Source organism: Ursus americanus, chromosome 6 (assembly GCF_024610735.1).
Source record: "Ursus americanus isolate L20-20 chromosome 6, mUrsAme1.1.p, whole genome shotgun sequence".
In the NCBI taxonomy this organism is placed as follows: Eukaryota; Metazoa; Chordata; class Mammalia; order Carnivora; family Ursidae; genus Ursus; species Ursus americanus.
In genome coordinates this window covers 80773296-80797545 of record NC_142132.1, presented here as the reverse complement: position 1 = coordinate 80797545, position 24250 = coordinate 80773296, and the positions used below count along the sequence as shown (strand labels likewise).

The window sequence follows — 24250 nt, the reverse complement described above, 5'->3', positions numbered from 1 at the left end:
AAATGAAATCTCACTTTATAGCTCTCCGTACAGTGATGAGCAGAGTACCGTGCTTGTCATCCAGAGAGCTACAGGGGAGGCAGAGACCAAGGAGACCAAGGAGATTCATCTTTCTGTGACTAAGGGGTACAAGTAGGTGTGGGACAACGCATGTGCCTACATGCTCCACGTAAGAGGGTGAAAGAGCTTGGCTCTGGAGGTCAGAGTCTGTGGCCAGTTGCTCTGCTGAACCTTGAACATTATAAATGAGGAGACTATGTTGCAGCTTTGCTGTGAAGGCTTAAAAAAATGTCATACACGAGCATGATAGAGTGTTAAATACATAGGCCCTAAATAAAATTCTGCATCCAAGGATGTTAAATATGCCTTTTGTTTAGTTTCTTTTTTTTTTTTAAGAGACGGAGAGAGAATGAGAGTTGGGGGGGAGGGGCAAAGCGAGAGTGAGAGAGAATCTTAAGCAGACTCCACGCCCAGTGCAAAGCCCTATGCAAGGCTTGATCTCACAACCCAGAGATCATGACCTGAGCTGAAACCTAGAGTCAGACACTTAACCGACTGAGCCACCCCGGTGTCCCTGTTTTGTTCTTTATTGACAAATGTATAGCCTTCCAGTAATGTTATAGCAATTCACTACTATCTACTACTTCCTAATCAGACTTATTTATTGACTGCTATACTATGCTTTGTGGGGAAAACAGAGAGGTGTGAATTAAGGCCTCTCTGCTGGATTGTCAAACATTTTTTTAATGCTGTAGGTTGGAAAGATGCTCTTGTATGAATGATATAAAATAACATTTGTTGACTTTGCTATCTCTTTGTGTTTCTTTTTAGATCTGAACGGTGATGGCACACATTTCGGTTACAAGTTGTTCAGTGAGCTGTGGGTCGACAGAACTATCAGCATTCCTGCCGTGATGCATGCCTCGAAGTCCCTTCACTAGTAGGTATTTTCTATTCAGTACCATTTACGTGGTTATATTGAGATCTTCAACAGAATATACATTTACAGTGAAAAATGTGCAAGATACATGTGTTCGTGTTGATGCTGTGAATATGGCTAGATTTATTCTGGTTCTGTGCCAACCAACTGCAAAATGAAAGAACAGGTTAAAATGTACCTGTCACGTGTGTGCGTGTCCAGAGCAGAGTTTAGAAGTGTAGAATTTTACCTCTCCTTGGAGTAAAAAATGTCACTGGAAAGTTGCAATGTCTTTTGGTTCTTTAATATCTTATAATCTGGCAGTATAAAAATTTTATCTAATGTAATGATTTGAAACGGTTCGATTTTATTGTAGTTTTAACCAACAGGATATCTGATGATGCTTTCACTTACCCAAGTGTCATATGGTAATTGATACATGAGGTTTATGGTTTAATGGAAAGAGAATTATATTATGTCAGAAAACCTTAATCTTATCATCTGACCAGTTCCTTATAACATGAAGATACAGTATATCCGTGTATAGTCCAGGCCTCAGTTCCCTCTGTCTGCAAAATGAGAGGAAGAATTTCTGCTTTACCTAATTCATAAGATTACCTCAGAGGTCCACTGAGATAGTAATATGAAATTACTGTTTAACCGCAAACCCCATAAAAATGGTATGGCTGTGGCTGACTCATATTTCAAGTAGGGAGTTGGACAAAAGTTGTGATCATATTTTGCTTTTTATTTTTTTTAAGTTTTTTAAATTTAAATTCCAGTCATGTTGACATACAGTGTAACCTTACTTTCAGGTGTACAATTTAGTGATTCAGCACTTGCATACATCACTCCCTGCTCATCACAATAAGTGTGCTCCTTAATCCCATCTACTTTGCTTTTTAAGTTGGTTAATACAGTTTGATATTTTGCGTGTTATTTCCCTAAAATATAAATGATAAAATCATAATTTTAATTCATGACTCAAATGAATTTCTCGTATCTGAGAAAATTATGTTTAAATTTTGAGAAACACGTTTCTCATGCACACTGCACACACCAGTCCCCACTAACCATAAGAATTGGGTTTCTGCTCCTGATTTCCATGATACTTTATTAGACTTAATTTTGGGTGTTTACACTTGGAGGAGAAAACATACATTAGGTATTTGTTATGTATAGTTTAATTTCAGGATACTAAGGAAATGATATAGAAATTCAATCAGATATTATTCATTTGGTTTAACATATTTAATTCCTTTTCCCTGCCATCTCTTTAGTACCTCGTATGACTACTCTCTTGCTAACAGAATACAGCTACTCAGTTTAAAGTAAAAGATTGAAAATAAAAATCTTAAATATATTTAGTAAGATTGAGAAAGACTTTTTCACTAAAATTAAATAAGTTGTTATATAACCAGGCCAGTGCAATGAGACTGATTTGCAAATTATTCTCCAGAAATTGGATATGATTATTATTGAAGGGGCAATGGTTTATTACACGAATAAAGTGTTTGCATTTAGATGACACAAAAACCTTAATAACAGGTAACATATATTCACTTGGTAATATTGTAGCATAGTCCTGAAGTATGGGGGCTGTCTAGAGTTAGACGGGGGTTGCAACCTAATTCTTTCATTTTCCAGCTTTGCGATGTTGGACAAGTCACTTAACCTCTTTGTGCCTTTGTTTGCTCACCTGTAAAATGGGTCTAATAATAAAATTATTTATCTCATAGGGTTGTTGTATGGATTACTTGAGTTAGTAGAGTCAAGTGCTTAGGAGTGCTGTGTGATGCTTAGTAACTCAGCAGCATTAATGGTTATTATTCACTGGACAAGTGTGGGATTATGGTGACCAACACAGACTTTGGAATCAGAAAGCCCTAGGTTCAAAACCATTCATAAATTTATGGTGGACCTGGTCACTGAACCGTATAAAGTCTCAGTTTCTTGGTGGGGGAGGTAGGAAATAATTAAAATATACTTCACACTGCTTTGGTTAGGATGGTTTACAAGAGCATCTGGCAAGGAATGGTAGCCAATACCTGCATCGAGAGCTGTGAAGATACCATCACAAATTATTATATAATGCAGTTTTGAAGTAATTTATATCAGAGATCCTCTGATTCTGAAAATGTCCTTCTTGCCATATGTTATATTTAGGGGACTTTTAGAAATGTGCCCAATGACAAGATTTGCTTTGTTAGATCCAGAATTTCAAAAAAGATAAATGAATAATTTAAATCAAATCATAAAATGCACACATAACTTAAATATGGCATCCTGACTTAAAAAAAAATCCATTAGCCTTTTTAGGTCTATCAGGCATATCAGCTCAGTGTTTAATTTGTAATGAAGATTAGACTGTTACCACATTTAAAATGATTTTCTTTTCTAGAAAAATAGGAAAAGAAGAAAAGAGGTGGAAATGCAGAACCTCTGTCACAAAACGATGGGGAGAAAGGGCTTGCTTCTTCAGTTCCATGATCATGTAGTCTAAACCACATTGTGTGCTTATTCTTGTTATAAATAAAATTAAGGTATTGTCCTTTGGGCTCATATTGGACAAAATTCAGTGGTTGTACTGGGTGGCATATTTTAAATGAGTCATCACTTTTTCCCAAGGTGGGAAATCCTGATAATTTGGGCCAGTGATCTGAGCCAAGAGTCAATTGCCTGGCTGCCATGTATCACTCAGAACAGAAAGCCAAGCCTCCTTGCCTCACGTGTTGATTAAAAACCATCTGGAACCATGTCAGTGCTTGGTCAGTCCTGCTCTGTGGCCATCCATATCAGCACCCAGAGAGTCTTTCCCACGTGAATTTAACCTGACTTATTTCCAATTCAGATTGTCATATTCTCAGTAGCTGCTTTGTACACTCCTCTTACTCTTCCTGTTTATTTTTACAGCAGCGTTAGCCTTGAAAAGTTTACCCAGGATGAGGACAGTCATGGTTGGGGAGGAGGGTTTTGAATGTAAAGGTTTTGGAGGTGCATTCCTAGCTAACAGCCCACGTCCTATGGATGTGTACTTGGGGACCTTGCTGAGAGATGACCTTGGTGCTTCTTCTGAGCTCTTTCCACAGGGCTCTGCATCGTTCCATACTTTCAGTCCTTCTGCGGGGTCCACATTCACATCTTGAAGTCGTGTATTAAAATTTAGAGTGTAATGAAAAGAAAAAGCAGAGTCATGGTGCTCATCCAAACAAATGGTTTCTCATGTGGCCCTACTTATTTCCATGGCCATTATATATTTGTGATGTCTATCTCAAAAATTATTGGTGACTTTAGGAGTGTCCTTTAAAGGAGTTGAATTTTATATACATCCGTGGAATATATATATTATTAATCTGAATAGGGGAAGGTGGAATGTGTATATTGAGTAATTCAACATTCCTGTAGGTCTGAGCTGGTTTGTTTTGTTTTGTTTTGTTTTGTTTTAAGAAGTGCAGAGATGAGGGCACCTGGGTGGCTCAGTTGGTTAAGCATCTAAGTCTTGGTTTCGGCTCAGGTCATGATCTCAGGTCCTGAGATCGAACCCTGCATCGGGCTCTGCACTCAGCGTGGGGTCTGCTGAAGATTCTCTCCCTCTCCCTCTGCTCCTCCCCATGCACATGTGTGCTCGCTATCTCTCTAAAATAAATAAATCTTTTTTTTTTTTTAAGAAATACAGGGAAAAACAACCACACCAAAAAATCCCCTCTAAGTCAGTAAGCAAAATCCTCATTATGTAGCCACAAGAAATTTTATCTGAAACTTATTTTAGTGGCTGTATATAACTCAGAAGCAGACATCAAATCATTTTGTTTAATGTTTATTCTTGAATAGTACCATTTTAACAGGAAAGACCTTTGGGTCCACTAAACCAGTATTTTAGCCCTCAACATTCCTCTTCGTTACTTAATGTACATCAGTTATATACAGAGGAGTCAATGCAGGCTAACTACAGAGAACTCTAAGTAACATACCGTATCTCAAGCCATTCAGCTTTCACAGATGGCTGTAGGTAGGTAAGTGGAAAGCATTAAGCCAGTAAAGATGTATTTAAGAGAGGAAAATGGGCTGACAGTTTTCAATGCATGAGCTATTTTAGATTGACATGCTTCTAGCAAAGAGGGATAATGTTTGAATGAATCATATATCAAGAATATTCATCCAGTTGTGTAAGCAGAAATATAGGACTAATGTAGGACTAATGAATATTCATCCAGTTGTGTAAGCAGAAATATAAGACTAATGTAGAAATATAGGACTAATGTAATCACAATATTAAAGCTTTGATAGGCTTCAGAAAGTAGGGCGCAATACAGCAAGAATAATATATTATCGAAAGAAGTGGGGTTTTTTTTTGTTATTCCCAAAGGTAGCACTTGAAAAATTTCCAGATTGTTTCCAGATAACTTTTTAAGTCTTTATTTTATGTATTTGAAGATTAGAATATCTCAGTGACTATTTTCTGACATTCATTTTAGCTAAAGAATTTACAGTCGTGTGTTGAAATATAGTAATAATAATGGTGACTACCATCTACCGAGCTAGTAACTTACAGTCGGGTTCCATCTCAAAATGTGCCATGTCATCATGTCATCTTCACAACAGCCGTGTAGGGACAGCCTCATCACCTTCTTTTTACAAAGGACATGTATAATGTGCATTATACAGTACTGATTCACATGCATACTTACATAACCTAAATTTGTAACAGCCTCTTCACTACAGAATGGGCGAATACATATGGAAGCATATCATATTTTATAAAAGTAGAAAACTAATTTGATTTTTGAAATAAAATTAATTTTGAAAATATGCTTCAGGTTTTCAGCCACGTTTATTTTATATTCTAGAGAATAAATAGCTTATAAAATTATAATTAAAGATTTCCCCTTTTATCCTTCTGCAATAACTGTTAGGAATAAAAATGAAAATCTGCACTTATTTGAGACCTCTCCTCAGTGACAGATACTAGCAGGTGTCTTTCCGGAAAATGCATTAAAAATGCACTTTTAAGACTGGACAGTTTATCCTTAAAGTTAAATAATATTTTATTCGAGATATTTTATTAGGTCTTATATTTTTTTCTTATAACTGGTCAGTATAAATGCCATGAAATCAGCATGGGTTTCATAGTGAAATTGATTGCTTCCACAAAATTGAGCCTAAAACTCTTGGTCTCCAACAGATGTCTTCTCTACACATCACCAAATGCTTTCACATTATTCTCTCCTTTCAGCTCAATTAGTTGAAAAGAATTTTGTTGATTTGTCTCATATTTTGCCTCTCTCTCCAACAGACAGATACTAACACTGCTTTACTGTCCCTTAGATGTGCCCTCAATGGATCCATTAGATGGATCCCAACAAGGAACACATAAATGTAATAAAAAATAAGCCTGGGAAGCAGAGATAGTTTTGAAGAAGCAGTGGTTTTAACACTTGCTGTTCAATAAGGAAGATATTTATAATCTGTTGAAGTCATTTAAAACTTGTGGGGACTAAATAATCTGAAAGAAAAATCATGATTTAAATTACATTAGTTAAATACTAGAAGCTTGAGAACTCAGGTATTCCCTTTATTCATTCAAAAGATATTTCTGGACCTCCTTCTATGCAGTAGGCCCTGAGCCTGTGAACAAGAAACAAATCCCTGTCCTCATGGAGATTTTCTAGGTAACCACTGGGGAGTGGGGAGCAGGAGGTATGGGGGAGGGAGTCCAATGTGTGTGTGTTTATGTATATATATACACACATATATATAACTTATTTATTATAATTTACTTATAGTAATATATATCATTAAATATATGTATATGCAAATAGTAATAAATTCAACTTTACATAAAAGCAGTTGCTTTTTATAGCAAAAAGAATTCTTTTACTGAGGTTTCTCGAAAGCGTAGTTTTAGATTACAAAGTTGGAAATTCTTACCCGTCAAAACTCCATATTTTGATCACTTCCAGAAATGAAAATTTTGATAAATGATGACAGTCTTTGTTTGAAAATGGTTTGTGTGTTTCCTATCTTTTCTTAATTCATTGTAAGATTATTTGTAGATGTTCCAGAATTTAAAGGAGAAATCCTCAACAAGACTATTTTGTGCCTCATCAGATTGCACTGAGAGGGGCTTTGTTTATAGGGGCTAAGGGGGACAGAAAACTCACACGCCATGAGACCCAAAGGGGAAATATAACACAGAAGAGAAGCAATTCCAGTTTTGTATTCTTCAAAGGACGTTGAAGTGCTCTCTCTGCTAAAGCATGGAGTAGCCCGGGTGTGTTGTGCTTGTGTTACGTAATCATGTGCAAGTAGGTTGTAGAACCAGAGTCATTGGTTCATATACATTCCTTAATTAGAAATATAGTGTCAGATGTGCACTGCGAGCTTGTAACAAAAGGAACAAGGAAAAAAGGGGATAAACAAAGTGTCAGCCGTGCACTGTGCTGAGCCAGTTTTCCAACTGGAAAGTCAGTCAATCATTTTTAGTGATTTTTTGGATGCGATATAATGACCTCTTAAGCTCAGCAAATAAGTGGATATTAAACTCTGATTACTTAGATTGCAGTGATAGATAAAGTAGCCTATTCCTGTTGGGGGAGATGAAAAATATCACAGCTATTATGCATCCCTTTAAAAAAATATTTCTTTTCTTTTCATGAAGCACAGCTTCATGTTAGAAAACTTACCTACTTTGTAGGTTCTCTGGATATATGATTTTGGTGGCTTTCCCAAATCAAGATCACTTAACTTTCATGCCATTGATGTAAAAGGCAGTACTTGATACAAAATGTGATATGAAAGATTTTGCAGCCATTCTTGATAGTGGATTTTTAAATTTAGCTTTTTAAAATAACCTAGATTAAAAAATAATCTAGTCAAATGATAATGTCTAATGGCTTTTTGACAATGGGGCAAAAACAGTGCTGAGGTGGAGGAACATGAATAGCTCATTGGTGCTAATTTTGTCTCTTTCCAGTACTCCATATAGAGAGCAAAAATAAGGGATTTCTGCCAAAGTAAAAGTTGTTGACAGAGTAATTATCATTGAGTCCCCATTCTGTGTACTAACAACCTGCAAGGTATTGCACTCTAATAGGAGAGTAATTATTGCTGTTTCAGTGACTACTACTCCTAGTGTTTGTCTATTAAAATATATTAAACAAGTTATAGAAATGTCAGAGTCTTGGGGCGCCTGGGTGGCTCCATCGGTTAAGCATCCCACTCTTGGTTTCAGCTCAGGTCATGATCTCAGGGTCATGAGATCGAGCCCTGAATCAGGCTCCACGTTCAGTGCAGGAGAGTCCTTTGAGATTCTCTCTGCCTCCCCCTCTGCCCATGTGTGTGCGAACTCTCGCCCTCTCTCTCAAATAAATAAATTTAAAAAATCTTTTTAAAAAAGAAAAAGAAAAAAAAAAGAAATATCAGAATCTTCTTTAATTAAACTGTGCCGGGAATGGCCAGCAATCCCTGTACCGAGGGATGAAAGATTATTCCAAACTTTGCTGTGAAAGGGAGGAGAAGGGCAAGGGGGTCAACGCTCGAGATGAAGACCCTTTGCTGTTCTTTGTTCCAGCTTTTATTGGTCCTTCAGTATAATCACAAATCCTTATCACCATTTCTCAAGCACATGATGTGTGACAAGGTGTCTTACTGAAACTGGGAGAATCTGTGTCTGGGAAAGACATGATATGCTAATCTGCGTGTTCTATGAGCTCTACTAAACATAGCCTAAGGGACAACGCATACATCTCTTAGATCAGAGGGCGACTGGGCTAAGAAAGCTTGGGGGAAGGCAACTCCCCGTGGCATTCCAACCGCGGAGTAGTCGTGCAGGCCTCCCCATTCCAAAGGCCTACGCCCTTCTCCCCCTTCTCGGAAACCTTCCATGCCCTCCTCCGCCTCCCTGTTGCATTTTAGCAAGCCAGGTATCATGGCTGATTTCATGCTCTACATTAACCCCAGCAAAGCTGGAGATCTGGCTCCCACTCTCTCAAGGAAAAACCATGTAAGTTGCAAGCTGGAAATATAAGTCTAAGGCAATGAAAAACTCATTGTATAGAAGGAGTTCCAGGTTGTTTATTTCAGTTTTGTTATAATTCTCAGTGGAAAATTAACACTAAGTGGGGCCCAAAGGAGGAAGCAAATAAAAGTTGAATTGAATGATGTCCCTGCTTATCAATTTCTGGTAGAGATCAACCACAAACTTAGACTGTATTACCAAAAGTGTTTATTTATTTTTTTAACTTTAAAAAGTAACTGGATCATGGACTTTAATCTCATCGTTTCCTTTATGCTGTGGCTAGGAGATCCTCAGGGGCTGTGTGAGTAAGGAAAAGCCACTTAATTAGTAAAGAGAGCCCCCTCCCTTTGTTCAGACGCTCTTTTGCCCTCTCTCTGTCAACGTTGTTCAGACTTCAAGGGTGACCTCTGAATTCATCATAAAATCAGCTTAGTAGATTGCCAACAGCATTTTTAAATGATACACGAGAAAACAAAAAATGTCAGAGTATATCCCTCATTACTTTTTGTAAAACTTTTGTTCCATTTATACTTGTATGTAGATGAGTCAGGTCAAAGGTAAAATGTGTTTATTATTAGGGGCCACAGTCAAAAAAAGTTAGAAAACCACTGTTATTGGGGCGCCTGGGTGGCACAGAGGTTAAGCGTCTGCCTTCGGCTCAGGGCATGATCCCGGTGTTATGGTTCGAGCCCCACATCAGGCTCCTCCGCTATGAGCCTGCTTCTTCCTCTCCCACTCCCCCTGCTTGGGTTCCCTCTCTCGCTGGCTGTCTCTATCTCTGTCGAATAAATAAATAAAATCTTAAAAAAAAAAAAAAAGAAAACCACTGTTATTTATCTAATCTGCTCTCATTCTTCTAAATTCTTTTTAATTTGTCTTTTTTAATTCACCCATTTTCAGAATCTTCATCTCAGTATCTCCTTTGTGTCTGTGTAGACAGCTCCCTGGTTCCTCAGTATCTCCCTCGTGACAGCGGACATGTAGCATAGAGATCCCTGTAGTGCTCTCTAAATGTCCTTTGAAGTAATGAGTTTATGGCATTCTCATAGCAGTTAAAAATTTTTAAGTCCAAGTGTGAATTTAGTTTTTAATCCCACTCTTTCTCTTCCCTTAATCCCTGTTAGGACCACCGGTAATCACCATCATGCAGTTGCCCGTTGGAATTTCTAGTCGTTTTTCTAGTTCCCTTGCCTATTTAACCAAAGTGAGTGATCAATCCAGAAGATACTATCACCTAATGTCCTTTAAAACAATCCTATTCTTGGGGCACCTGGGTGGCCCAGTCAGTTAAGCATCCAACTCTGGATTTCGGCTCAGTTTACGATCTCAGGTCGTAAGATGAAGCCCAGCATCAGGCTCCACACTGGGTGAGGAGCCTGCTTAAGATTCTCTCTCCCTCTCCCCCTGCTCACCAATACCTTGTACACATCTGCCCACCCTCTCTCTCCTTCTTTCTCTCTCTTTCTCTTAAAACCAAACAAAAACAATCCTGTTCTTTACCTTGCCATCACTACTATTTGGTCCTGTGATTTTATACCTAAACTATTGCAACTAACATTGTAATAGGCTCTTTGACTCCAGCATTACTTCCTTCCGGTAGGTCCTTGCTGTTGCCGTTGGAATCCTTTCTAACACACAAATCTGAGTATTTTACTCTTTGTGTAAACATTTCCCATAGCCTCGCTCCCTTTGCCTTGAGATTAAAATCCAGATACATTTCAGTGAGAAGAGGCCCTCAGGTATCTGACTTCAGGAAATTCTCCAAACATATCCAACCCTACTCACTCATACAGCCAACATTCCAACTCGGGTCGGTATTCTCAGCTATTACACATGTTAAGATCTTTAGTGTTACTTGGCCATAGACTAGCCTATGTTCTCCTCTTTGCCTAGAATGCCTTTGCCTTCTGTTATACCTGGAAAATGCCTACACATCCATTAACATATTGGTTCAAGTTTTTTGCCTCATGTAAGAATTCTGAGTCCCCTGAGTCACCTTCTCTGCCATTACTTACTAAGTATTTATGGACCTGAAATCCTTCACTGTCTGTATGTTCATCTTCTTGTCCCTTATTGGGCTCTGAGCTTCTCTAACATCTGTATCGCCAAGTCCGCTTTGTAATCCAAGATAGAACCTGTCGCAGTGCTTAGCACTGGAAGGGTTCTCCGTCCATATGCGCTGAGTGAATTCTTATACCAAAAACATCTAAGGTATCTGCCAGTTCTCTTCCACTGATGGGACCTTCCTTATCCTCTATCCCCCACTGTACCACTGGGATAGTTCTTGCTAGACTCATAATAAGTATGACACAAAATGATACTCACAATAGCCATTCTCCATCCCTTTCCCTATATCTGTGAGTTTTATAATCTGTGAAAAGGTTGTATAAGCAAAGCAGTATGTCTCCATTATTCATAGTCCATGGAAACACCTTGATAACCAGTTAATATTCTGGACCTGGGTTAAGATCATGTTACATGGATTCACCAGTTTATGTTCCTACAGTGTATTCCCTAAAGATATGTTCCAATATGGGCACAAACACGTGTTTAAACACTAGCTTTTAAAATCAGATCTTGGGGGGGGGGGGCGCCTGAATGCCTTAGTCGGTTAAGTGTCTGCCTTCAGCTCAGGTAACTATCTCAGATGCTGGGATCCAGCCCAACATGGAGCTCCCTGCTCAGTGGGGAGCCTGCTTCTCCCTCTGCCCCTTCCCACCACACTTGTGCACACCCTCTCTCTAGCTCTCTTGCTCAAATAAATAAACAAAACCTTTTTATAAATAAATAAATAAATAAATAAATAAATAAATAAATAAATAAATAAAATCAGATCTTGGATTTCAGCTTAGCCTTGACCCTAATCTTGACCTTGAACACTGCTATACAACACATTTTCCCCAATTGCTTTATTATAATTAAAAGTTTTTAATTGAATACCGACAACTGACAATTTAACCACTGCATCAAATTTTAACATCAAATTCCGAGGGGCCGACTTTTTTAAACATAAGATTTTCTTCATAAGATTTCAAGGAAAGTTAGAAGAATTTCAAGAGAGATCATAGTGACTGGTTTAATTTGGTAAAGAAGACATTCCTGTTGCAGAAAGCTAATCAACATTTCTTGTGCCAAAGTTGATGACATTGTTACGTCTCACTGGATAGCCAGGATAGCTTATGCTTAATAAGGGAAAATACTGCATTGATTTTATAATTGTAGAGATATATAGCATTATTCCAATGACTATGATGTGCCCTACTCACACCTTTCCCCTTTTTTGCCATTGCAGTGCTCAGTTCTTAAAACAAGTGATCATTTCCAACGTGTCATCCAAATCAACCATTAAGGGGAAACAAAACATTTCATGGCCCTTTTGTTTTGGAATGAACAGCAGTGGATGTCATGCTGCATTTTTCCAAGTAAATTTAACAGTGATGCACAGACTAACTAGATACCACTTATTCATACAAAAAGGTACAAATGGTGAAGTACAGTAGTAACTTGTATGCAAAAGTTCTCTGGGACCAAAAATTTATGTATGCAAAAAACAGGAAAAAAGTATTGAGAAATGCTTAGTGTTGTAAAAAAAAATTAAACAATACCTTTATGCAAGCACATTATTTAGAAAATATATCAATACCTCTACTTCTCAGTTAATAAATTTATAGTTATGTTAGGAAATGAAATACTGTTAAACTGTTTTTGCTAAATCTTTCTTTAATATATTCTGCTGTGTTATTGTAACCCAGAAGCTAATATTTTTATGATCATTAATTTTTCCATATTTTTATACACTTGAAAATACAAAAAAAGATACAAAAAGTAATACAAACACCTCTAATCTTACTACCAAAAAAGTCCAAAGTAACTTCAAATATTTTTATACTCTAGACTATTTTAAGTTTTATTTTTAAGTAATCTCTATACCCAACATGGGGCTTGAACCTACAGTCCCGAGATCAAGAGTTGCACACTCCACCAACTGAACCAGCCAGGTGCCCCTATATTCTAGACTTCTAAAATTTAAATACTTATAAACAAATGTGGGATTACAAAACTCATACCTTTTTCCTCTTAATAATATAATAATACATTCCCATTTTCCCATTTTTCTGTTCCTCTAATTATTATTCTAAAAGATAATTTAAGGATGCATAACCTTATGTCGTATGGGTGTACCATAATGTATTTATCCCACATTATTGGTCATTTCGTTCGTTCATTTTCATTCACTCTATGTGACAACTTTTGGGAAAAAAAAATCTAAACGTCCTTTGGTATAAATCTCTGACTATGTCTGAATCCTAACAGCTCCAGCCCTAAGCCCTTCTCTGAAGATCAGACTCCATTAACAAAGATGCTGTCATCACGTGAGTGACTAACAGATAGTTCTAAATTAGCACGTGTGCAATTGGACGGTGGATTTTCCCCATTCTACCCCAAACGTGCTTCTCCCCCCATCTATCTTGTTTCCCTTTTCCAAACACTACTCCTTTCCCAGGAAAACCAGGCAAAGCCTAGGTGCTGTTTTTCTTCTTTTTCTTCTTTCCTCATTTCCCACACGTAATTTGCCAGTACATTTTATTAAGTCAGTGTTCATAACACATTCTCCCACTCTTGCAGTACCACCTAGCCCATCTAGGTGTGCCTGGGCCCCTATTGGCTGTCACTTCCCACTGGCTCTCCCTGTGACCAGTCTGGACACCTGTCACACCTCTCTTCTGCTCACAATCCTGTGGGGGCTTTCAGAACACCTCAATAAAGTCCAGACTCTTTCCTGTAGCTGCCAGGGCCCCATATGACAGTCACCCGCCCTTGTCACCCTCATCTTCCACCACCCTCTTCCTCTTTGGCTCTTTGTCTGCCAAGGCTTGTAGAAAATCCCCTCCCCTCACACTCAAGCTGCGTCTTCCTTTTTGTTCAGGATTCAGCGGACGTGCCATCGCCCTCAGTGGCTTCCTGCCCAGTGCGTAGGAAAGGAGCCCCAACTGCTTTTAAACAGACCTCCACATTTTGTTTCCTGCATATGTGTATTATTTCTTAAATACTTGTGTATTTGCTTATCATACATCTACTCATCAGAACGTAACCTCCGTGGAAGCAGAGAAAAAACTCGGTCTCACTCACTCGCAGCTCTATCCCTAGAACCAAGAATAGTGCTTACTGTGTGGTGGAGACTAAATATTTACTAAATGAACAAATAAATCCATGGAGATGTATTACTTTAATTTGTATTAAATAGAATTTCTCAGTCAAAAAAAAATTTTTAACATTTTTTTAACTTTTTTTTTTTAACTTTTTGCTTCTCAATCTTTAGTCCCCATACCTCCAAAATACCAGTTTTCCTTCTTATCACCCCAGTTATGTGGCAGGGCTAAATTTCCTGCACCGCCCCCCATATCCCACAGTGCATGCATAATTTTGTTTTGCCAGTTCAGTGGACAGTATTTAACCAATTTTCACACTAGTTTCTACCAGTGGGGCCCAAGTAGTTTGAAATTTGAAAATCTTTTTCATTAGAAAGCCCGCTCATCTTTTTTTTTTTTTACGATTTTATTTATTTATTTGAGAGAGAGAGAGAAGGTGCACAACCAGAGTGAGGGGGTAGGGGCAGTGGGAGAGGGAGAAGCAGACTCCCTGCTGAGCAGGAAGCCCCACACAGGGCTTGATCCCAGGACCTGGGATCACGACCTGAGCCAAAGGCAGATGCTTAACGGACAAAGCCACCCAGGCGCCCTTCACTGCTGACCCAGTCCATGCAGGCCTCGTGTTTCTGATGACATCTGGAAGTAAAGGATGAAGCAAATGGGGACGCATTTATTGAGACCTTGTTAGTATACTTGTTTTCATTTAAGTACTTACATATAAGTCACTTGATCCTCATGACAACCCTAGAAAATAGATATTATCCCTTTTTTCCAGGCAAAGAGATGTTCTCTGAGGGATTATGGTTCATCGAACTAACAGGTTGTAGGACTTAAATGTGTGCCCAAGTCTGGCTCGTGCCAGAGCCTGAACTTTTAATGCGACATCGTAAAAATAAAAGGTTTGTGTCTGTCATCCAAAGCTTCTGAGCCTTGATCATTACGTTTCAGTGTGGATTCTGGATATCCGTTTTCTATTCAGAGCATTTTTAAAAGAAACAAGTGTCATTCCTTTAGAATAGTTTCACAGACTCGCGTATCTGTTTTACTAAATAAAGGAAAGTTTCGCAGGTAGTGAAATGGAAGAGACCGGAATCCATCATTTATACAGGCAAAGAAATGATAAACTGCTCTTGCACATTTCAGCAAACCTTGTATTTATGCATTAATAAAATCACATCATCAAAATTGGTGCAGATGGGATTTATATCATGTTCTAGACTTGCCTTCCTTCTCATAAAGGGAAATGTGTCCTTTATCCCAAGGTTGATGTGGGGCGAAAAGGCAAGAAACCATAAAGGGATCCATCTAGGTGCAAACCTTTTCTTTAGATTATATAATCAAAATTATGAATATTTATTTGTTTCCAAGAATAAGTAGATCATCACAGAAATGGCTTCAATCAGGAAGATGAGGTCAGTTTAGAGCGTGCATGAAATTGTTAAAGTTCCCCAGAGAGCTCACTTCAGAAAGAGTCCTCAGAATGTCACTAAAATAACCAATGTTTGGGATAAAAAGTAGAAGAACAAGAATGACTGAAGCTAAAAAAAAAAAAAAATTAAGTATGAGGTTTGAATCACTTTTATACTAGTTCTTCAGATGTATGAATGACCTTTTCATGATTGTTCCTTTTTTATCCCAAACATTTAGCCATAGAATTCAATAATCGTGAAAAATTTCAAATGGGTTCTCAGAATTCTAAGTTTTTATGCTATAGCAGTCATCTATTTCGGGGCAAGGAGGCAACGTTTTAATGAAAAAGTTAGGTTTTGTGATTTTTTTAATTAACAGGAGGTAGGCATAGGGAACTGGAGTGTCTTCATTTATGGTAACTGTGCACACGGCTCAGTGCACATTTGACAAGAGGCTATTTGTAGGAAGCTAATTTCGAGTGGAAACAAATAGTTGTGAAAAATGAGGAAATCCTGCTTGGAAAAAAAAAGTGTGACAGGATCACATCAAATAGGAGTGTTAGAGTAATTTACTATTCTAGGCAATCCAGCAGCTGGTTTGTCTAAAGCGTTCCTCTTTTTCATGAGCCCTGGAACAGGGACAGGAAATGGCTCAAAAAGCATGCTGACTTTCCTCTAACAGATTTCTGTAAAACTTTAATAGCAAAAAATGAGTTTTAGAAGCTCAATTCTTAGCCATTTTGGGGACTCTTTAATGAGACAATGCATATATTTCTAACTTTAGTTACTCAGAAATTATCCTAGAATGGAGAATTTTCAAATAGAGTAAGGATAAAAGGAAACAAATTTCTGCTTATGTCATTCATAAAAAGTGTACTAGATTGAACTCAATACTTAGAATCGGTCTCATAGAATAATGAAGATTTTGGCTAACCATTGAGAAAACAATCCAGAGACCTACTGTAAAGTAGGATGTATGTAACATTTTATAAAACTGCACTTAATTGTTCCAAATAAGGAGATAGTCGGACTGGTATAAATAGTAATTGGAATCCCAAAAGATACAAGAACTAGAGGAGGTAAAGGAAACAGGTGAATCATACAATGTAAAAAATGTATCCTGAAAAATATTTAATGCAACTAATAACCTATAGGTAGGATTATCTTTTTAAAAAATCATCCCAAGAGATTTGAGTGAAATCTCTTTATAAAGTCTCCCCCCCCCCCAAAAAAAGTAAAGTTTCCTTACCAGGGACTGGGGGATGGGGAAGATGGGGAGGTGTTGGCAAAAGATATAAACTTTCAGTTATACTGTAAATAAATGAGAGATATATCATAGGATGTATGATACCACTGCAGTGGTTAGCCACTGCAACTAACGATATTTTTACATAACAAAATGCATTTTTCATTGGAATTTTTGTCTCCTTGACTCTAGATTTTATTTGGGTTGTGGAGAACAAAAATCAAATGCTGAGTATGAGTTTCCCAATGTCAGCGTAAAAAATTACCACAGGGGCCTGGGTGGCTCAGTCAGTTAAACATCTGCCCTTGGCTCAGGTCATGATCCCAGGGTCCTGGGATCAAGCCCCTCAGCTGGATTCCTACTCAGTGGGAAGCCTGCTTCTCCCTCTCCCGCTCGCCCTGCATGTGTGCGCACGCTCGCTATCTCTCTCTGTCAAATAAAATAAAGTCTTTTAAAAAAAAATCAGTACAAACTTTATTTTCTCACAGTTCTGGAGGTCATAAATCCAAAATCAAGATGGTGACGGGCTGCAGTCCCCGCATGAAGGCTCTAGGGAGAATTCTCACTCTTCCAACTTCCAGCAGCTGGTGGCATTGCTTGGCTTATGGCCACATCGCTTTTATCTCTGTCCACATCCGCTCCTCTTGCATATGGGTCAGATCTCCCCTGGCCTCCTTCTTGCACATCAAACACATTTAGCGCTCACCCAGGTAATCCAGGATAATCTCCCCATCTCAAGATTCTTAATCACATCTGCAGAGACTCTTCTTCCAAATAAGATCACAAGTGCAGGTTCCAGGGATTAGGGCCTGACATCTCAGGGGGCACATTATTTATCTACTCTATGCTGCATGGAGTTTCCTTTTCTCAAGTACCTTTAAATCTAATGTAGTTTGTGGAACATATTAAAATGTAGGTGTTAACTAGAGCTTTTTGTTAATTAAAACTAATCAAAGCTATCATAGCTCTAATAGTACAGGATAGCAGGGATTTGGGGTGAAAAAATCAGCTCTGTACCCAAATTACTTTTTACCCCAAATACTTCATCTGTTCTCAATAACTAAGGTCATACTTAAAGCTCTATGGTTCTGCGCTAATTGAATGTTGCAGAAACCAAGTTTTTAATGTTTCAGTACAATTTATTTAATTTATTAGAAATTTATATTCCCAAGTTTTTTGACGCATTTCCCCTAAATGGTCCTCGTTGATGTGTATTGAAAGTACATTAGAAGACTTGATATTAGGTATTTTTAAACTTCGGTGGCTAAGTGAACTCTCTCTTGTTCTTGTTCTGTTTTCTAGTGATAATTTATTCACATTCAGGCAATTTGTTCTCATGGTAAAGAAATTAAGAAGATCAAAAAACAACTCTGGTCTGGTCTTGTTTTATAACATGTCCAGCTGGGAAAATGATACACGTTAAAACACCACGTGAACAACACTGTTTTCATCCCAAGCATCTTTGATTGTGATTCAGAAGCATGTCTGCAAGAGCAGACCAAGCAATAGATAATAATGCGAATCCGGAGATTATGTCATTGTATCTGTTATTATGTTAATTAGTTTAACTGAATGACTGATGTCCAGCAAGACATTACTCACTTTGGAATGCATTTCACTGGCAATTTATCATAGTAATAAGAGGCAGGAGAGACATATTAGTTCCTTAAGTGGCAGCAATTATACCTGCTAATGGAAAGAGAAGCTGTGGTTATTAAAACACACTGTATCTTTTGCTTCAGAGTTGGTCATCTTTACTTAGATGCCTGATTTCAGTTCCTTTTAATTCAGATTCTTCTGTGTACGTTTATTACCTTGAAGGATTCTCCAGTCCCAGGTGAATTATTTGCTTTTTATTCTAACTTTTTGTCAAATACAATGGGATTTGAATTCCTAGTGGGGCATGAACATTTCTCCTAGGAATGTGGATTTGAAGGGAAATTTGTAGAAACTTACTTGCTCTCCATTGACCCCACGTTCATAGAGAAATATTGGCAATTTAGTTACTGAGCTGTAGGCTCTTCCACACAGCCAGGCTCCTCCCTTATGGATCAGTGGGTCCGCGGCAGAGAGGCGGTCTGAGAAGAAAGGGTGCCCACGGAGTGCAGCTCTCTCTCGGTAACAAATACGATTCCTTTCACTGAAGACAAATACATACAATGTGTCTGGTGCAAGCTCATTCTCAATGATAGATTAAAAAATCTTTGCAGAATGTACCAAATTTGTGTGGAGTGAAATTAACCAGATCAAGATCTTTGTTCCAGGATGACTAGAAGAGCTTTCTAAGAAACACGTCACTGTATTGAAGGACTGAATGAAGTAGCCCTGTATTTCCTAGCTATCTCAGGAACTTCAAATGAATTCTTTGCCACAATTTCATGATTGCCCTTTCTTAATTGGAAATAGTGTTATAATATCCTATCAAAGAAATATTTAAGAATTATTGTTAGGGGCTTTCAACCTACCTCTGACCTCATTAAAACCAGTAAGCTCTCTTTAGGTACTTGCTCTCTACTTTAAGAAAGGAACTTGACGACGTCCTTTTGGCTGTAGTTAAACGCTCTCAGTGCAACACACATATACGGAAAAAATACAGTTCCATTCTTTTAACCGTAAAACACTTTCAGAATTTATTCTGAAGCAATAATTCAAGCAGTGCCTTGGGTACTGCTCATTGTCTAGGGACATGATCGGCTTCAAGTCACCCACCACTCCCGTCGGTGAAGACTTCTGTACGTGGAGGTGAATGTGTGGCTTCCATGATATCATGGAGCATGTGATCCACATCACTCGGCAGGAGGCTGTCTGCTCCAGGCTCCAGGATGCTTCCCCCACCTCCTCTGCCCCACTTTCCTGTGACACTTACTGATGAAATCTGGATAAGTAGCAACCTCGAGGCGGGTCTGTTATGGCACAGTCTGTGGTTTTCCCTGACTGACTCCCCATTTCTTTGACACCTGCTGGTGGGTTCTCTCTAGTTCCTCATGGTGTCTTCACTGTATCCCATTCTGCTCCAGTGAGGCTGACACTCTGCCGTCCCTTCCCCCTGCTGTGATGTCCTGCTCTGGCCAGTCTGCACACAGCCCCTCAGCCACTTCTGAGCCTGTCTCTACTTCCAGGAACTGAGCCAGGTTAGGAAATGGAATTTTCATGATCTCCCCTATCCAGTCATGCTGGGCAGCCACGTTCTCATCATGGGACTGTACCCCAGGCTGGTGTGGGCAGCCTCTTTCCAGAGTCCAAGTAGGGAAATGAGACAGAAGGAATACATACCCCTTAGCCTTCTCCCTTCTCTTCTTTTTCCTGGGCCTCCCCTCTTAGTCCACTCTTCCCCAGGATCCACAAAAGGCAGCTTTTCCTGGATCATATACTTCTTCCGAATAGAAGCCAAATCTTAATCTCTAAGGAAGAATAGGGGCACGATCTCTGTTCCCCGGGTTATCTGCGATCCGAGTACTCCTCTGCTTAGCTCCTGGCAAAGTAAATGAGAGCAATGGGAATTCAGCAAGTCTGTTCTCTACATGTCATGCCTGGCTCTCATTGCCCCCTGCTAGAGAGAATCAGGTTCTTTCCATTCTGAGCCCTTGACAGAAAGAGAAAGACTACCTTGGAACATAATTAAAGGAGAAAATGTAGGAGACATTGGTTTAATAATTACAATCACACTATCTCTAGTACTTACATAAGTGATGTGTGTACACATACATATGTAAGTATAATAGTCTTGTCACCAGCTAGCTATATGGCACTAAGAAATCTGCTTCACTTTGTAAGCTTTGGTTTGTACTCTCTAAGATGTGCTATAAAAACACATAACTTGTAGGGTTGTTTTTAAAATGGTAAACAGGATTTAGTAGGTGAAATGATAGGTACAGTCTTCAAGAACCTTTGATACAGATCTCCTCATGATCTTTGACTCTGCACTTGGAGTCATTTCACAAACAGGCACAGTTAACTCATTGCATAATAACTCAGATGGCTACTATGAAGTCTATCAAAAGAGCCTTTGTAATGATTTTAAACTAAGAAAACTGTAAATATGATGGCAGTGCAAATTATCAGGAAATACATTTTTGTTTTGGTGGTAGGTTAGTAATTTCAACCAATTCGTCAAACTTGTGCCTTTGGAAAATGATCGTAACCATTGGGGTTGAAGAAATCCACTCCCCTTCATACTAAGAATTCTGATTCCAATGAGAAAGAGTAATTGAGAGGGGGCAGAACAAGGTGTCAACTTTATTGCTAATAAAATCAAAGCTGGAGAACATTGGTTTACATAGGTGCTGAAGTGGGTTTCCCAATACTGACTGTCAAAGACGTAGACCGAGACAGCAGAGCTGCATGGAGTCCGGTGTCCTCACAGGGGTGGAATCCGTTCATACAAACATCCAGAGTGGAGGGACGTACAGGAGGCTCACTTGAGCCCTAAGAGATTTGTATTTTAAGATGACTTCTCTAGGTTTATAATTTCCCCCATTGTGTGTTATTTTAGTAGTTTAACTGAATTCTGAAGATTCATCTAAAATTGGCTAGCTACTCCCTTCCTAGGAAATCAAAAAGGACACTTATGTTATACTTTTAAAAAACACAACAACAGAACAAAGAAAGGTCAGAGTGGCGCTTCTCATACGAACAGGTCAGAAGCTCCTGCTCTCGCTGGGAGAGGGGAGAGCCATCCCAGATGTGGAAATCTCTTCCCTTTACTTCCTGCAAGTTTTTACCAACATCGAACAGTGCTGTGATTTGCGAATGGCCAGACTGTCAGACACACTCAGATCTCTAGTAACACTTGTAGATCAGCTTTATTTGCTTGAGGCTGAGCATTGATCTGTCCATTGTTTCAAATAATTGATAGTTGAGGGCACTTTTTAAATGAAAACAGTGAACCGGATAGTTCCCTTAAATCATGTATCGTGCTCAAAAATGTGAGCTGGGAAATACACTCTGGAGAGAAGTAAGTGCCTTGGCTAGAGGTCACCTTGGCGAATGGGGCATATTCAGATTATCTGAACCCCTAGCTTTGGGTAAAGAGGTTCCCATTCCTTCTCATCTAACCACTTGCAAACAAAAATAACAAGAAATAAACTCACACTTCGTCCTCTGATAGTCAGGGCTACCGCTATGAATAATTCTGGGAAAATGGGAGGAGGGGAAGGTGCCAGATTAAATTTACGGATTTATGTGAAAGTGTACAGCGGATTGGAGTCCCTGGTGCCAAACCTTCTTGCCTGCCCAGTTCGAGATGACAGCAGCTACTGAACAGGGATGCTGGGGAGCTCTCTCTTGATATACTCACTCTACCCAGAGAAATAACCTAAAGATCATAACAATTAAGGGGCTACCCAATAAAAGTCACTGACCAGGCCTTTGATCTCTCTACCACGAAGTGGACAAGCCCTCCTCAATGTCCCAGACCTTCCAATGAGCTTTTAGGGCTTTGCATGTTATTAAGAACAGACAACCAAGGAGCACAAGCTATTTGAGGAAAGACTCCAACAGAAGTGTTCCAGAAACATAGTGCAGAGAAAATCACAGGGAAAAATTTTAACAAGGAAACAGTATAAAAACATCTCTCAAAACTGAAGGACAAACGTCCCCAGTTTGAAGAGGCATGCCATTGTCCCGTGCTTAAATGAATTAAGATTAACAATGAGGCACATGACTGTGAAATTTAGAGCATCTTGGAGCCCTGCTATTTGGTGTAATCTCTGAGACATGTCCTCCCACCCCGAGGAACCACCATGGACACGCGCCTCCTTGAAGATGGCTGGGTGAAGACAGTCACCACCAGCTGTCCCTTCCCACAGTAACATTCCATACGAGCCCTACTGCTTCAGACTTCTTTTATTCTTAGCGATTTCTGTCTACCACACTTCATTACTCTCCCCTGATCAGTCAGGGCAGTCCCAGGCCATCAGAAGTCTCAGAAATGCCCAACTCCAAATGGAACTGGTCAAAGCTCCGGTTCCCTCTCTTAAAAGTAATCATTGTACTGATTCCTAAATGCAGATAGATATGTGGGCACTGGGCATTCCCATCTTTCTTCCCACTGGAATTCAATCTCTCGATACTGGTCAATGTGTTAGAGGAGAGCTGACTTCTTTGACTTCTTCTTCCAAGCCCTGGCTCAGCCAGTATGTCCTGTCAGCTACCATTTAATTATAAAAGTACCATGTGCCGGACGCCATGCTGAGTAATTTACATATGATGTCAACTTACTTTTACAAGCATCTTATGGGGACGTTACAGCATTCCACATTGAAACTTGGATTTGACCTAAGGCTGCATTATGAGCCATTTTGCCACCAAAATCTCCTGCAAGTTGCCACCTAGGAATTACAGATGTGCACGGGAGTACAGATGGGGGTGCTGGGGGAAATATTCCTTTATGCAGAATGATTTTGAGCCCTGGGGGATTCCCACAGTGAGTGCTGGAGATCCTAGACCACCTTGATGAAATGGAGAAAAGATACCAATGTATACATTTTTCACAAATTCAGTCCTCTTTTCCAGGCACTTAGGTAGATCAGAGATATTGCTAATTTTCTGTCTGGAATGGAGAAGTGTATCATTTCTAGACTATATATCAGTAAATTATTGTTAGAAATGTGATATTGATGAAGGTCATGTTGAATGAGATTTCCTAATTCAGTATAAACTTGTATCAGGACAATGTGCATGTTTTCCAGCCAGTGTGCATCATAATTAATAATCATCAGCAATGAGCAAATTCATACATTTTTATTTGTCTCTACTGCTCTTTTAAACCAGTTTATTTAAATGAAGCCTTCTATTTCCATTAAGTACTTAATACATCAAATCTTTGTTCTCAAGGATTATTGGATTTTTATGCATCATTTTGATGTAATGATACGCCCCTGGTCAAATAGTTAAGTAAAGTGACAAGGAAGGCCAGTTCTTCATGGGTGTGATCTGGGATGTTTGTTATTTACACACATCCATTGTCTCAAATTTCTTTTAAAGGAACTATTTTTATTTAAGAGAAATCAAATCATGTTATTAAGGATGACACAAAACATTTCCAAAGTACAGAGAGAGGAAAACTAGCTTGTATACTTTACATCTAATCCTCCCTTGTCTGTGATTCTTTATATCCCTCTTGGAATTTAACTTTCACTTCCAATACTCTTCCTTCTCCAGAACATCCTTACCTTCTGCTTCGCTTAGCAGGTAGTGCATACCCTCCCATTCACGCCAAGCCTCCAAGGGTTCTCTGGCATTGGGAGGACTTTGACCTGAGCCTTGTTCTCCCATGGACATAGAGAGCAGGGAGAACCCCATATCTTTTCTTCTTTCCATATCCCTTCCCATTACGACACTTGTAATCCGGCATCATCCCTTCACCTACTGCCCTTCAGTGCCAATTGCTCCCAACTTTGAACTTCACTTCCCCTCTTCCCCTCTAATCCTTCCTTCCTCCTTCCAGAGCTGTGCGGATTGTCTCACAGGGCAGTTGTACTGAGGACCTTCTGTGAGGTTAAATTCACG

General features: G+C 39.0%; 1 protein-coding gene across 4 annotated transcripts in view; it reads left to right on the top strand.

The window, feature by feature from the left end:
• CHRM3 (cholinergic receptor muscarinic 3) overlaps nt 1-24250 on the top strand; it is a 474740-nt gene that overhangs the window by 137042 nt on the left and 313448 nt on the right. For all 4 annotated transcript variants that reach the window (XR_015724882.1, XR_006780532.2, XM_087863158.1 and 1 more), the window contains exon 2: nt 832-940. The gene's annotated coding sequence lies outside the window, so the exon portion shown is untranslated. The remainder of the gene's footprint in view (nt 1-831; nt 941-24250) is intronic.